Raw genomic sequence first — 13,069 nt, forward strand, 5'->3', positions numbered from 1 at the left:
TACATTGGGCTATAGCATGAGGCGGGATGGGAGTGAGGGTTGCTGGGCTTCAGGTAATGTCTAGATCTACATGGGTCACCAAAGCAGGAGGACATCAAAAGCACCTTGAGTCCTGTGGCATTGATGGTAGGACACTAACCAGAGGGATGCAGGGAACCTGCAGAGAAATTTTGCCTATTTTGCAACTCTGCAATTGCTAAGAACACTTCTCTAGTAACTGTGAAGTGAAGTACATGCATAAGAAGGAGTCTGACTAGGGCATATTGTTTTGGAAGATCTATTATTCTAATCCTATCGTGTCAGTGAATAAATGGACACTTGGTTAATCTAAACATACCTTCCTTTAGCACATCCAGACCTGAAACATTACAGTGTCCTGCTAAGGCCTTACACAATAGGATTTGAGCATCTGCAAAGTCAGAATCAAAGACTAATCCATACTTGGTTATTCTAAGTGAACTAAAGCACGGTAATTCATTTTCATTATAGATCGAGCATGCTGAGGAGAGGAACTGATCCATTACTGAAATCTGCTGCCTGTTCTTCATTAAATGCACTGAGGCAAGGGTCAGTCTGTCGCCTCACTATAAGAAAGCCAGAGGGGGGGGATCGACCCCATGAGTGTGAAGTTGGCCAGGGTAGTTTGCATTGTATTTTTGGCAGCTGAAAGTGCACTTTTACTAAATGGCTTCTGTCAAAACCTTCTGTGGTAACTGCTTTAGCAGTAAATGTGTGGGACGATGACTGAGGAAGCTGCATGAAAGCCAAACAGATGTGGAAAGCTTGTATTTATAGAACACAGAAAGCAAGATTTAAGGACTTTTTTTGTCTTCCTTGTAAATGTATTCCTAGGGGCTAAAACAGATTTCACTGGGATAAAAAGGGTGGTGTCCTCTGATGCTCTTATTGTTCTTAAATGCTTGGAAAGAGGTTTTAGCAGAGCTAAATCAAGAGTATGGTCTTCATGTCTTTCTAAATGGTCATCCTCTGTCCCGGCTAGTGTGGTGTAGTGGATGAGTATCGACCTATGAATCAGGAGGTCTCAATTCGATTCCTGGTCAGGACACATGCCCAGGTTGCAGGTTTGATCCCCAGTAGGGGGCATGTAGGAGGCAGCCAATCAATGATTCTCTCTCATCATTGATGTTTCTATCTCTCTCTCCTTCTCCCTTCCTCTCTAAAACCAATAAAAAATATATTTAAATGGTCATCCTCTGTTAAGCCTCCTTGACTCTGAAAGTTTGTTCCCTTATTTGTTTAAATCGGTCCACTCAGCAGTAATGAACTCACATTGCACTACAACTTTGGACATTTTCTTCCTTTGCCTTGTCTTTGTTCATATGTTAAATATGCACCTATGTGTGTGTGATGATATGTGCATGATGTGCACACATATGTATGTCTTTGCTCTCCATTTCAAACGCAGGCTTCTAACATGCAGGATGTTTGGCTGTTTTCCTTTTTTGCAATCCCCCTGTGCTTTGGGGTCTCCATAGGACAGACCTGGCTGTAACTCCCTTTCCCGTGTTAGAAAAGTTAATGCAAAAAAGGCCATTCTTAAAATTATATCAGAGACAAACTGGAATAAAAGAAATAGAGGAATAATGAGTCCTGAGTTTTAATTCTGGATATGCCACATTCTCTCAAAATGACCTGAGGCAAATCTGCCTCTATCTCTACATCTCAGGTAGCTAATAAAAAATGAGGGGATCAGACAGCATAATCTCTAAGGCCCTTTCTTGTGCAGTCTTCCAGAATCTAGCATGACCATTCTTTGTTACAGGATATATAGAATTGAGCTTGGGAAGGAAACGGTTCTAAGAAATCAGATTCTTACCCTTAAATATCTTAGTCCAGCTACCATTAATTGAGAACCTACTATATACAAAGTGTGAGTTCAAACCCCTTATATCCATTATTACATTTAATCTTTAAGACAACTATATAAGGCTGGCACTGTTACGTTCTCCATTTTCAAAGAGAGTTTAAGTAACTTGCCCACTGTTATATGACTAGAACATTCTAGAGCCAGAATACAAATCCAAAGCCCATGTTTTTAACCACTATGTTATGCCACCACATTGAGACTATAGGACAGACTCATACAAACATGTACACTTACACATATACAGATAAAAGAATAGCAGGAAGCCAAGTGTGAACCTGAAGGGCTGTGGTTACTTGTAAGCAGGCAAACTCTGTTTGCCAAGACTTAACCTGTGATCTAGGCTGCACAGGTCTGGAGTTCAAGGTGCCCCAACACGTGACAGTAACTATAAAGAGATGCTGAGCTGCAGCATGGAAAACAGGAAATGTAACCAAGGGAACAAGAGAAACACTATAGGAAACCCTGCGTCTGTGCAAGGGAAAAAGATACTTTTCAAGGAAAAAAAGATACAGTCAGTAACTGAGGAAAGTCAGAGGAGAATGATGAAAGGAACATTGGAAAGGAATCCAGCACAGTTTACTCCTGATCATGGCCCAGATTGGGTCTTTTAGTACTTGTGTTTTCAAGCCTGGAACTTCAATTACTTCTGTTCTAACCTAAATAGGAATTTCAAATCTTCTTAATCAGCTAATGATGAGATACAGATAGTATATGAACCAAGAAAAACCCCTGTGTCTGATACATGTGACTAAAATGAAGGTGGTTATAGAGGGGAAAAAACTGACTATTTCTAATTTAACATTGTCCTGTGAGGTTGGGTGAGGAATGGCTCAAGAATTGGTCAAAGTGAGGGCTCATCTCTCCACCAAGATCATCTACTACAGAGTCACTCTGCCTAGACTCTCAACTCCATGTGGGGAGAATATAATTTTTATCAGTCTACTCATTTTTTACGAGTGGGAGAGAATTCCAGTAGCCCATATGGTTTGGGAAGAAAAAGAGGATTGGATGGCTGGGAGATAGTGCAGAGGGAAAGAAATCTCATGGTCCATTTAAGCTATGCTTAAAGCAGGCATTCCGAGAAGTTGAATTGTACTTAGTTGAAGGTGCTCCTGTGGTGAAAAGCAATGACCTGGGTAAGATCAAATCTTATGTCCTCGATCTGGGTACTATGCTTAGGAGCATGGTGAGTGGATTTGGAACAGATTCTTACAACAATTGGAATAACAAAAGGACTGAAAACTGTATATGTAGAAGTCTCTAGCAAGAGGCTGTTTCTCTGGCTGGCTGCAGTGCAGCCATTAGATGAATCTTATCCATTAAGTCCTCACTTCATATGGCTTCAAGTCTTCCACGTCCTATATTATTCAGCAATTCTGTCAATGAAGCAAAGAACATTTTCTGAGGTCATTTGTCTCACTTGGAAGAAAGGGCCAGTTGAGAGGCGCTGTTAAGAGAACTGAGTAAGGTAGGAAGACGCTTTCAGAAAGGGAAGGAAAGAGCAGAGAGCCTTAGCAAACACTCTCTGGTCCCCGATGGGGCAGTGCCAGAAAGAGGGCAAAAATCTGGAAAATTAATGACATAAAAATAAAGAGTCTTTTTGAGAACCCCAAAGTGAGGGATAGAAAAATATTTTCAGTAGATGAAAGGGTTATTTATAGCCCTAGACACCTCTTCTTGTGAAGAATGTTACCTCTCAACTCCTTCCATGTATGTTATTCCCTCTCTGGATTAGCTGCTGCCAACTTAGAATGCCCCAGATCCAGCATTCTGAGTCTAATAATCCTATGGATGTCTTTAGCAAATGTACTAATTTTGTTATTAATCCAAGCAAAATCACAGAAGGTAAAGCTACAGCAAAAAAAGTATAAATATCATACATCCCAAAGCCAGATATGAATTTATATAATTAACTCTTTTAGAATTTTTGTAACTCTCCTTCAATACAATAAAAAATCAAGGATTATTTGGCATTCAGGATGGGCCTCATCAGATAAAGAAGAAAGCACTGAACTGCATTGCAAAGATCTTACTCTTTGACTAATGTAATGATTTTTTTATGCAAACAAAGTATGTTGTCCCATGAGCCTCTGAAGAGCATTGAAAACTCCCCAAATACTACTTCTGCACGCAAGAAGTCTCTATTTCCTCTCTTGGATGCATAGCAAAACGAGACTTTCGAGGTATTTTTAGAAAAAAATAGTACTTTTGACCTTGTGTTTCTGTGAGAGACCTGAGGAACATGTCTGGGAAAGCACAGTCTTATGTTATATTCAAGGTACAAAAGTGATTGTACAACAGTGAGCCTCTGGGTGCCACCTTATTGAAGCAGACATGTGAAATTTGATCTGTTCTTGTTTCTTCCTGTGGAGGCAGGTTGGAGACCTGCAGTGTTTCTTTCTCTGCTCCATTAGTGAAGCATGCTACTGGTATGACCCCACGATCAGTTGGAGATCTCTGACATTCTAAAATAATCTCTTTCCAGGAAATCTCAGAGGCAAAGTAGAACCTGTTTCTGTCTAGTACTGGCCACAGGTAAATCCAGGGATTACAGACACCACCTGTAAATGTGAGGTAGAAATCACATCCCCTGGTTTTTGCCTAGATTTATTTATTATTATTATTATTATTATTATTATTATTATTATTATTGCTAATCCTCAAATGAGGATATTTTTCCATTGAATTTTAGAGAGAGTGGAAAGGAAGGGGAGAGACAGAGAGTGAAACATCAATGTGAGAGAGGCACATTGTTTGATTGCCTTCCATACACACCCCGACCTGGGGTCAGGGATCGAGCTTGTAACAGAGGTACATGCCCTTGATGGGAATCAAAACTGGGACCATTCAGTCCTTGGGCCAGAGCTCTATCCACTGATCCAAACCAGCTAGGACTAGATTTAGAATTGATCTTAGGGCAAGATCAAATCCACTTGTGGCATATCTTTTCTGGGCTCTCTTGCTTTTTTATAGTCTTCTGGGTACTAACAAGAATTTAGATAAAGAATGATGATCACCAACATTTCAATTGTGCCTGACAGTTTTCAAATCATTTTTATCTTGAACTTCTTCCTTGTTTAGCACTTATCAAGTACCTACCATGTTCCAGGTACCATGTTTTCACATATATCACATAATTTAATCATCTGCCAATCTTTTTTTTTTAAAATATATTTTATTGATTTTTTACAGAGAGGAAGGGAGAGAGATAGAGAGTTAGAAACATCGACGAGAGAGAAACATCGATCAGCCGCCTCCTGCACATCTCCTACTGGGGATGTGCCCGCAACCCAGGTACATGCCCTTGACCGGAATTGAACCTGGGACCTTTCAGTCCGCAGGCTGACGCTCTATCCACTGAGCCAAACCGGTTTTGGCAATCTGCCAATCTTATGTTATGGGTCTGAGTATCCTCATTTTACAGATGAATTAGCTGACACTGAGACATTTAAATAACTTGCCTAAGTTCCTGAGTCTTGTAAATTGTGGAATCTAGATTTCTATCTACATCTTGATTCCAAAATGTGAGCTGATTTCATCAAATACATATCAAATTTTTTTTGTGGATGACTATGATTCAAAAGACCATAAGGAGACATAGTCTGTCTCACACACATGCATTGTTTTCTTCTTTGTCTTAACCTGTTCATCTCATTTGCATTGCCTTTTCATTTCTTTGCTTGCTCAGATTTGGGTTCACTAATCTCTCCACTTACAGCATTGGCTCTGACCCTCTTACAAGATGTGATATAGGAAGTATATAAGCCAGTAATGGGAAATGATTTTCATCCCATTCCAATACTGATAGATTGGCAGTAACTACTTAGAATACTTTTGAGAAGGCTTAGATGGTAGTATAAATGAACAGGTGCTGTGATCAATTACTGATGACTATAATGGGCATGAGAGGAGACAGCACCTGTGCTACATATTTGCTTAACTTCTGGTAAGGAGGAAAGTAAGGGTATCTCTGTGTTCATACAGTAGCTCCTCTTATCTGCAGGGGATACATCCCAACACCCATAGTGAATGCCTTAAACCACAAATAGTATGGAACCCTATATATACACTATATTTTCTGCTATACATACATAAATTTACATTTAATGAAAGCATTTTATGTTTTATTTTTTGGCATATCTGAATTGAAACCATTGCTACTATTGCACTTTGGGGCCATATTAAATAAAATAAGGGTTACTTGAACTCAAGAACTGTGATACCTGACAGTTGATCTGATAACAAAGACAGCTACTAAAGTGACTATGTGTAGGTATAGTACACAATGATGAAATGACAGAAAAGGGGATGATTCACACCCTGGATGGGGCAGATGGTGTGAGATTTAATCATGCTACTAAGAGTGACACACAATTTAAAATTTAAGAATTATTTATTTCTAGAAATTTCAATTTAATATTTTCAGACTACAATTGATCACAGGTAGCAGAAACTGGGGAAAGTGAAACTGCAGATAAAGGAGGACTACTGTAATGTATGCTTACATCCTTTGACAGGCCTCCTCCCAGTTTTTACTAATGAATCCTCATGTAGTTCCCTGAGTTAACGTTCACTGCTTCTCTGGCCACCAAACCTCACTACTTAACTTTGTTCTGATAAGACAAATTCCTTTACTTGACTTCAAAGGCTGGTTTATACTTGTTAGTTTTCTTTTTAAAAAATATAATTTTATTGATTTCAGAAAGGAAGGAAATGGGAGATAGAGGTAGGGAGAGGGAGAGAGATAGAAACATCAATGATGAGAGAGAATCATTGATCAACTGCCTCCTGCATGCCACTCACTGGGGATTGAGCCCATAACCCAGGCATGTGCCCTAACTGGGAATTGAACCACTGAGCCATGACAGCTGGGCCTTAAATTAGTTTTCATGGCTTCTTGTTCCTTTTCAGTAAATGATGACTAAAACACCTAACATGAAAACTGCACACTTAGAATATGCATCGTAAGGCTTTACTACCTCTTGGAAATATCACTTTAATGCCACATAGTCCTATTTTCTTATATGCCGATTGAAAATTGCTTCATTTGAGTCCCAGCTGTATAACTCAGTTGGTTGGAGCATTCTCCCAATATGTCCAGGTTGCGTGTCGTATCTCTGGACAGGGCACATATGTGAATCAACTAATGAATGCATGGCTAAGTGGAACAGCAAATCAATGTTTCTCTCTCTCTCTCTAAAAATCAGTAAGTTAAAATTTTTTAAAAACAAAAACTGCATCATTTTAGAGATAGCATGACTTGATCCACAGTCTAAATTTCTACTGTCAGCTTCCTCCATGTCTGTAACAATGTAGTGGGTAGGTAGAGTGCAGATCCAATGCTTTCTGGATCCAGCTCCTGCTGAATCTTGGTGCATGAATGTTTCTGTAACACAGGGATTTCAGTCTTCAATATGTCAAGATATACTGTTTAGATAACTAAGATCAACTAGTCATGGTGGTCGGTATAACCTTGGGACTTTGATAATTATAGACCAAATCCTGCAGAACAGCAAAACTGTAAAATTGGGCCCAACCTCAGATACCTTTACGTCCATGAGGGCATATAAAAATAAGGCTTCATAACTGAACTTGGGCATTTGAAAAATAACTTCAAAAATCAAAGTAATATAAGTATACAGTATGAACTGTCAAATGATACTATACTATGAATTACCAAAAACAGTGACCATTCCTAGCCTCTGTCCTCTAATTTCTAAAATAGAGATTAGACCTACTTCATAGGGCTGTTGAGCCGAGGTATTACAGTATAATACTTGGCCTATCTAATACGTATTAAATATCTATCCATCTCTGTATCTATTATCATCATTCATATTATGCTATGCACCCTAGTAAAGACTGGAGTGTGAGACAACTTGCTGCCATATTTAGCAGAGAATGCCAAGATTTTATTCCCCTCTCAGTGAATGGGAATAATCTCCTGAAAGCACCAAGAAATAAACTACCATGTTTTGTGTGGTATATTTTTTTAACAAAACAGGAAAAACTTGATTAAAAGACAAAACTTTTCCACTATCTCTTCCATCCCTACATGTCCTAAAGAACCCTATTAGCAAATATAAAGTTGTCAAGTATAAGGCAAAGACTATGATGATTTGACCACTGGAAAAAGCTTTACCTAGCAAAGAATCATTCTGAATATAAAGGTAGAAAACTCCCCTTTCAATTTCTGATTAATATTATTTTTGTTTAACAGGCGCCAAATGTTCAGAGACCAGGGAAGTCATCTGCTTCTGCAATTTGATCATACTTTCAGATTATCAGGTGATAAATTTGTTATAAGGAATGATAAAAAGTTTAATTCTTCCCACCCACACAAATGCGCAAAACCAATTTCCCTGTTCAAGTTCCTGAGAAATAAACATGCCAACACAGAAAGGCTATTTATCATGGCTGTCATAATTAGGTCCAATTGGGGAAGTCAAATCCCTTTTGCAAATGACAAACTTAAAGTTTCAACTCACCAGCACCATTTTGCAGGACACATCTAATAACCTCCAGTCATTTATCACTATTTTCAAATGCCAGGATCATCGGAAGCAAGGAAGCAAGGCAGGTGTTCTTTATTCCAGGTCACTAACCGAAAATTATTGCCATCATTTTACCAGTTTGAAGATACCGCTTGGCTTCTGTTATAAGCACATTTTTTTTTTAAAAGGTGTGTGGTTTTTTTTTTTTTTTAATTAGTAGAGTGAAGTTTATAAAAAGTGTTAAGGTAGGTTTTCCTCTCTGACTATTGACCTTACAAGTAGACAGTTGCCTGCTAGCTTTATCCATGTCATGCACATGTATGAGTCATTAGGAGACAAGGGGATGAAAGGCACCCCAGGCGTCTCCCATTCCGCTTCCTACCAACATAGTGAAAGAAAGAACAATGCATGGCTGGGGCAATGGTCTATCAAACCACTGGCTAACAGGCGCTATGCACTTTCTGGACTTAGAGACCAAAGATAAAGCTAAAAGTTCTGCTTAAAAATTATAAAGATCATGCTAAATATATCACCACTTCACTAGGCAGGAAGGATCAGGGATTGAGTATATGATGGGAAATGATGTGATTGATGAAGGAATTCCATTTAATAAGATACTCTTATAAACTGAGAAATCCCATTGATCTCACCTCTTTGGATTGAAAGTTTACTAAAACAATGGCTGCTTTCATCATCAGTGTAGTTTAGTGACTTTTAAGGGTTAGATGGAAAAAATGGCAGGAAAAGAGCAGTGGACATGGCATCAACCAACCTGACACAAACAAGCTGGGGGTACTTAGGCAAATCACTCTATTTTTCTGACTCTGATTTCTTCTTTTGTAAAAGCAAATACTTCTGACATTATGAGAAACCAGGAAGACAATTCATGTGAGGTAAGTACCCCTCATTTTTTATTACAGGAAGAAAACAAAGCTCTGAAACAATGAGTGACTTTCAAAAATTATTGGTGACACCCTGGGTTACACAGCTAATATGTATCAGAACCAGACTGTGAGCCCAGACATGGTAGGCTCCCACACCAATGTTTATTCTCCTATGATATACTGATCATCTGTTTTGCAAGGATTAGAATCCAATCAAGTGTATCTAGTGGTTCAGTCACAAAAGGATGCTATCTCCTTTGTAATCTGACCACCCTACAAGGATTTTTATGTCACTGTACTTAATTCATTGTTATAATTGTATGTTTTAAAAAATATTTTTATTGATTTCAGAGAGGAAGGGTGAGGGAGAGAGAGAGAGAGAGAGAGAGAGAGAGAGAGAGAGAGAGAGAGAGAGAGAAGGAAGGGAGGAGATAGAGATAGAAACATCAATGATGAGAGATAATCATTTATCGGCTGCCTCCTGCACAGTCCCTACTGGGGATCAAGCAGGTTACCTGGGCATGTGCCCTGACCAGGAATTAAACCATGACCACCTGATTCATAGGTCTACGCTCAACCACTGAGCAACACTGGCTGCGCTCATTGTTATAATTGTTTATTTGTTTATTAGCCTCCTCATTAGACTGTAGGCTCCAAAAGGACAGGGAGCAATATATTATGAGTCTTTGTATCCCCAGGATATAGTCCAGTGTTCCGTTACATAGTAAGCACTCGTTAATGCCTGTTGTAAGGAAAAACACTTAAGAAATGGAGGGAGAAATAAACAATTTAGGTGGCACTTTGGACTCCTGCCTTGCTGTTACTTCTTTTTTACAACACCTGAAATAATTCTGACTCTTTGAACTTTCTGTGAATTTGAGTTCTGGATAAATGGGAGTTTACAAGGATACCTAACTAATCTAAACTTCTTGAATGCTTTAGTGATAAAGAAATCAGCCCAGCCAACTCTCAGGCATGCATCAGCTAATCAATAGGAATGTTCAAGCTACACCAAGATTTTCTAACAGCTGTCAAGGCTGACTAATCAGTGATTGTTTAAAAAATCACATGGAAAAGAAAACCTTTCTTTTCTCCTGGGGATTTGCTATGAAAAAAAGACCGTGAGTAGGAACTGGATGATTCAATTCTCAAATGATCTAATTATTATCAGGAAGGCTATGTAAGAATGAGGAAGCAGGGAGGGGAAAGGGGAGAACCAAGGGACTCAATCATGCTCATCATTTCTCCTTTATGAATAGATGTAAAAATGTATCAGACCCCTGATTTGCTAGATTCTCTCAGAGGGCTGCAGGTGAGGAGCAGGGAAGGGTGAGATGGTTAGGGAATTAGAATAGGAAGATGAAGGTGGATAACAGTGGTTTGTGGCATCCAGTGCTTGTTCCAACAGCTTTCTTCTTTTTAAAATATCCTCTCACATGATTAATGAATCTGAATCACTGTGCATACCCCCTCCCCCATCCCTTACACATACAAACTTAGAAGTATTAGCCCTTCCTGCATCACCTGCAGCTTTTACACTCTTAGAGCTCAGTCCTATTGGTAGTGTTACAGTAAAGGGTCTGCCATTTTTCCACCATAAACAGTGTTTACCCTAGATTTATTAGTTCAAGTGTTTCAAATCCCGTAAGGCTTGCCCTAGCCAGTTTTCTCAGTGGTTAGAGCAAGATTGAAGTGTTAAGGCTTCAATTCGGTCAAGGGCACATACCTCAGTTGCAGGCTCCATTCCAGGTCCCAGTCGGGGCTTGTGCAGGAGGCAACCAATCAATGTGTCTCTCGCACATGAATGTTTCTTTCTCTCTGACTCTTTCCTCCATTCCACTCTATAAAAGTCAATGGAAAATACACCCTCTGATGAGGATTAACAAAAAAAGAAAAATCCCATAAGGCGCAATCTTGGCACCAAACATCAGAGGACAGATGATTTTTAAAAGGTTGCTATTTCTTTAACCCCAAATAATAAAAATATGTTAAAATATTGTTCGTTTAAAGCTGAGTATACATGTTCTTACTTGTGATTCAGAGTTATTTTTAAACCCTTTATCAAAGATATATGTTTCAAAAATAATATTAGGAATTTTATGGTGGGGAGAAAAGAGTCCTTGACAATACTTAGCCACAATATGTCATGCAGTAGGGAAGCAAGAACACTAAGGAGGGAGAAATATGGTGAGCTTTGAATAGATATTTCAAGATTTTATTTTTGATACTTTGGAGGGAATTTTTCTTTCCTCATGATTCAGAGAAGATTATAGGTGAGCTCTACCTCTTTCCAAAATGACAAATTCAATGCTCATCCCCATGGGATAGATTTAAATATCAGTGGAATGATTCAAGTTGCAAATGATTTCAGGATTCCATCTCTTTTGCCAGGAGTAGGTGTACCTGTCTCCAACAATATGTTTTACACTCTGCTAAAAATATAATTATGCTGAAACTGTAGTGCATAAGTAATATCTTAAATCATTTTGTGTGAGTGGGTAAATTAGGGGGGACTACTGTTTTTAAAGCATCCATTTATATCCATGTGTTAAGAGATTTGGATAGCTGTCTTATTTAATCTTCACAAAAATATGAACTAGGTATTGTACCAATAATTAGTTGAAGAAACAGAGGCATCAGAATTTAGGCCCAATAAGAAATGGAGATTCTCAAATTTTCTTCTAAATTAGGCTATAGAAAGTGTATAGAAAGAGACCTGTTGAGACACTGTTTATATTAGAAGTCTGCAGAAAAAGATTGGTAAAGCCAGCCAGTCTTCTGTGTGTGTGTGTGTGTGTTGGGTGAGGGTAAGGGGAATGAAATACCAACTTTGATTCTCCTCTGGGTGATGAAGTTTGGGAGCTAACAAGCTCTTCGCCACTATGGAGCACTAATTCAGATTCATTCATTCACAGTCATATTTTCCCACTCCCTAGTAGTCCCTTCAGTGGGAGGTGGGGGAAGAAAGATAGAAAAAACACCACCCGAACAGGTCTTTGCAGCATCTGTTTTCCACAGCAGGTTCCAGGATAGCTGTTTGCTTTGCCAAGAAAATTCATCCTTATGCCTCTTTACCATTAAGACTTACCCTTATCCCTACTTCTGCAGTGCTCTCCTGGGCTTTGCTGTTGAAAAAAGAGATAAATTTATCTCCTTAGAATGTGCTAAAATGCGCCCAATATCCTGCGGACAGATAATAATTCAATATACTGGCAACGGCAGCCCAGCCTAGAGCAGTGCATCTGACTCCTATGTCTCAGAACTACAAATGGCCTCACTGCTTTGCCTTAGGTCTGGTCCCACAGATGGGAGGTGCTGCAAAAATACTCTTGCACTAGCTGCCACAGAGATGAGCATTTATTTGGTCCTTTTCCAGTTATTTATAGATTTATTTAGGTGTTTTTTTTAATAAGATTGCCCCCTCCCCCCCACCCCCAGCAGTCCCTTTCTGGTCAAGTTTAAGTATATTTTAAATCTGCCCCTAAAAGATGCCCCATTTCACAGAAACCGGAACAGCAGCTGTGCAAGGAGCCTCCCATGAAATCCTTAAGACAGTGTTACTTCATTAGCATACAGGCCCCCAACCCTATGCAAATGATGTGTGATGATTGTAAGAAATGGAGACCCTTTGGGAAAAGATCTTCTGATGTCCTGTCTAAAGCTGCTATCAATAGATGACTCCCCCAGATCACCAACATATTCTGTTTAGCACACAAAGCTGATGTTATTACTTCCCACAGTAAAGATGAACACCGCCTCAGCAAAGCCTCGCCAATGTCTCAGATGGCTTGTATGAAAGGTCA

Source organism: Myotis myotis, unplaced genomic scaffold (assembly GCF_014108235.1).
Source record: "Myotis myotis isolate mMyoMyo1 unplaced genomic scaffold, mMyoMyo1.p scaffold_m19_p_4, whole genome shotgun sequence".
In the NCBI taxonomy this organism is placed as follows: Eukaryota; Metazoa; Chordata; class Mammalia; order Chiroptera; family Vespertilionidae; genus Myotis; species Myotis myotis.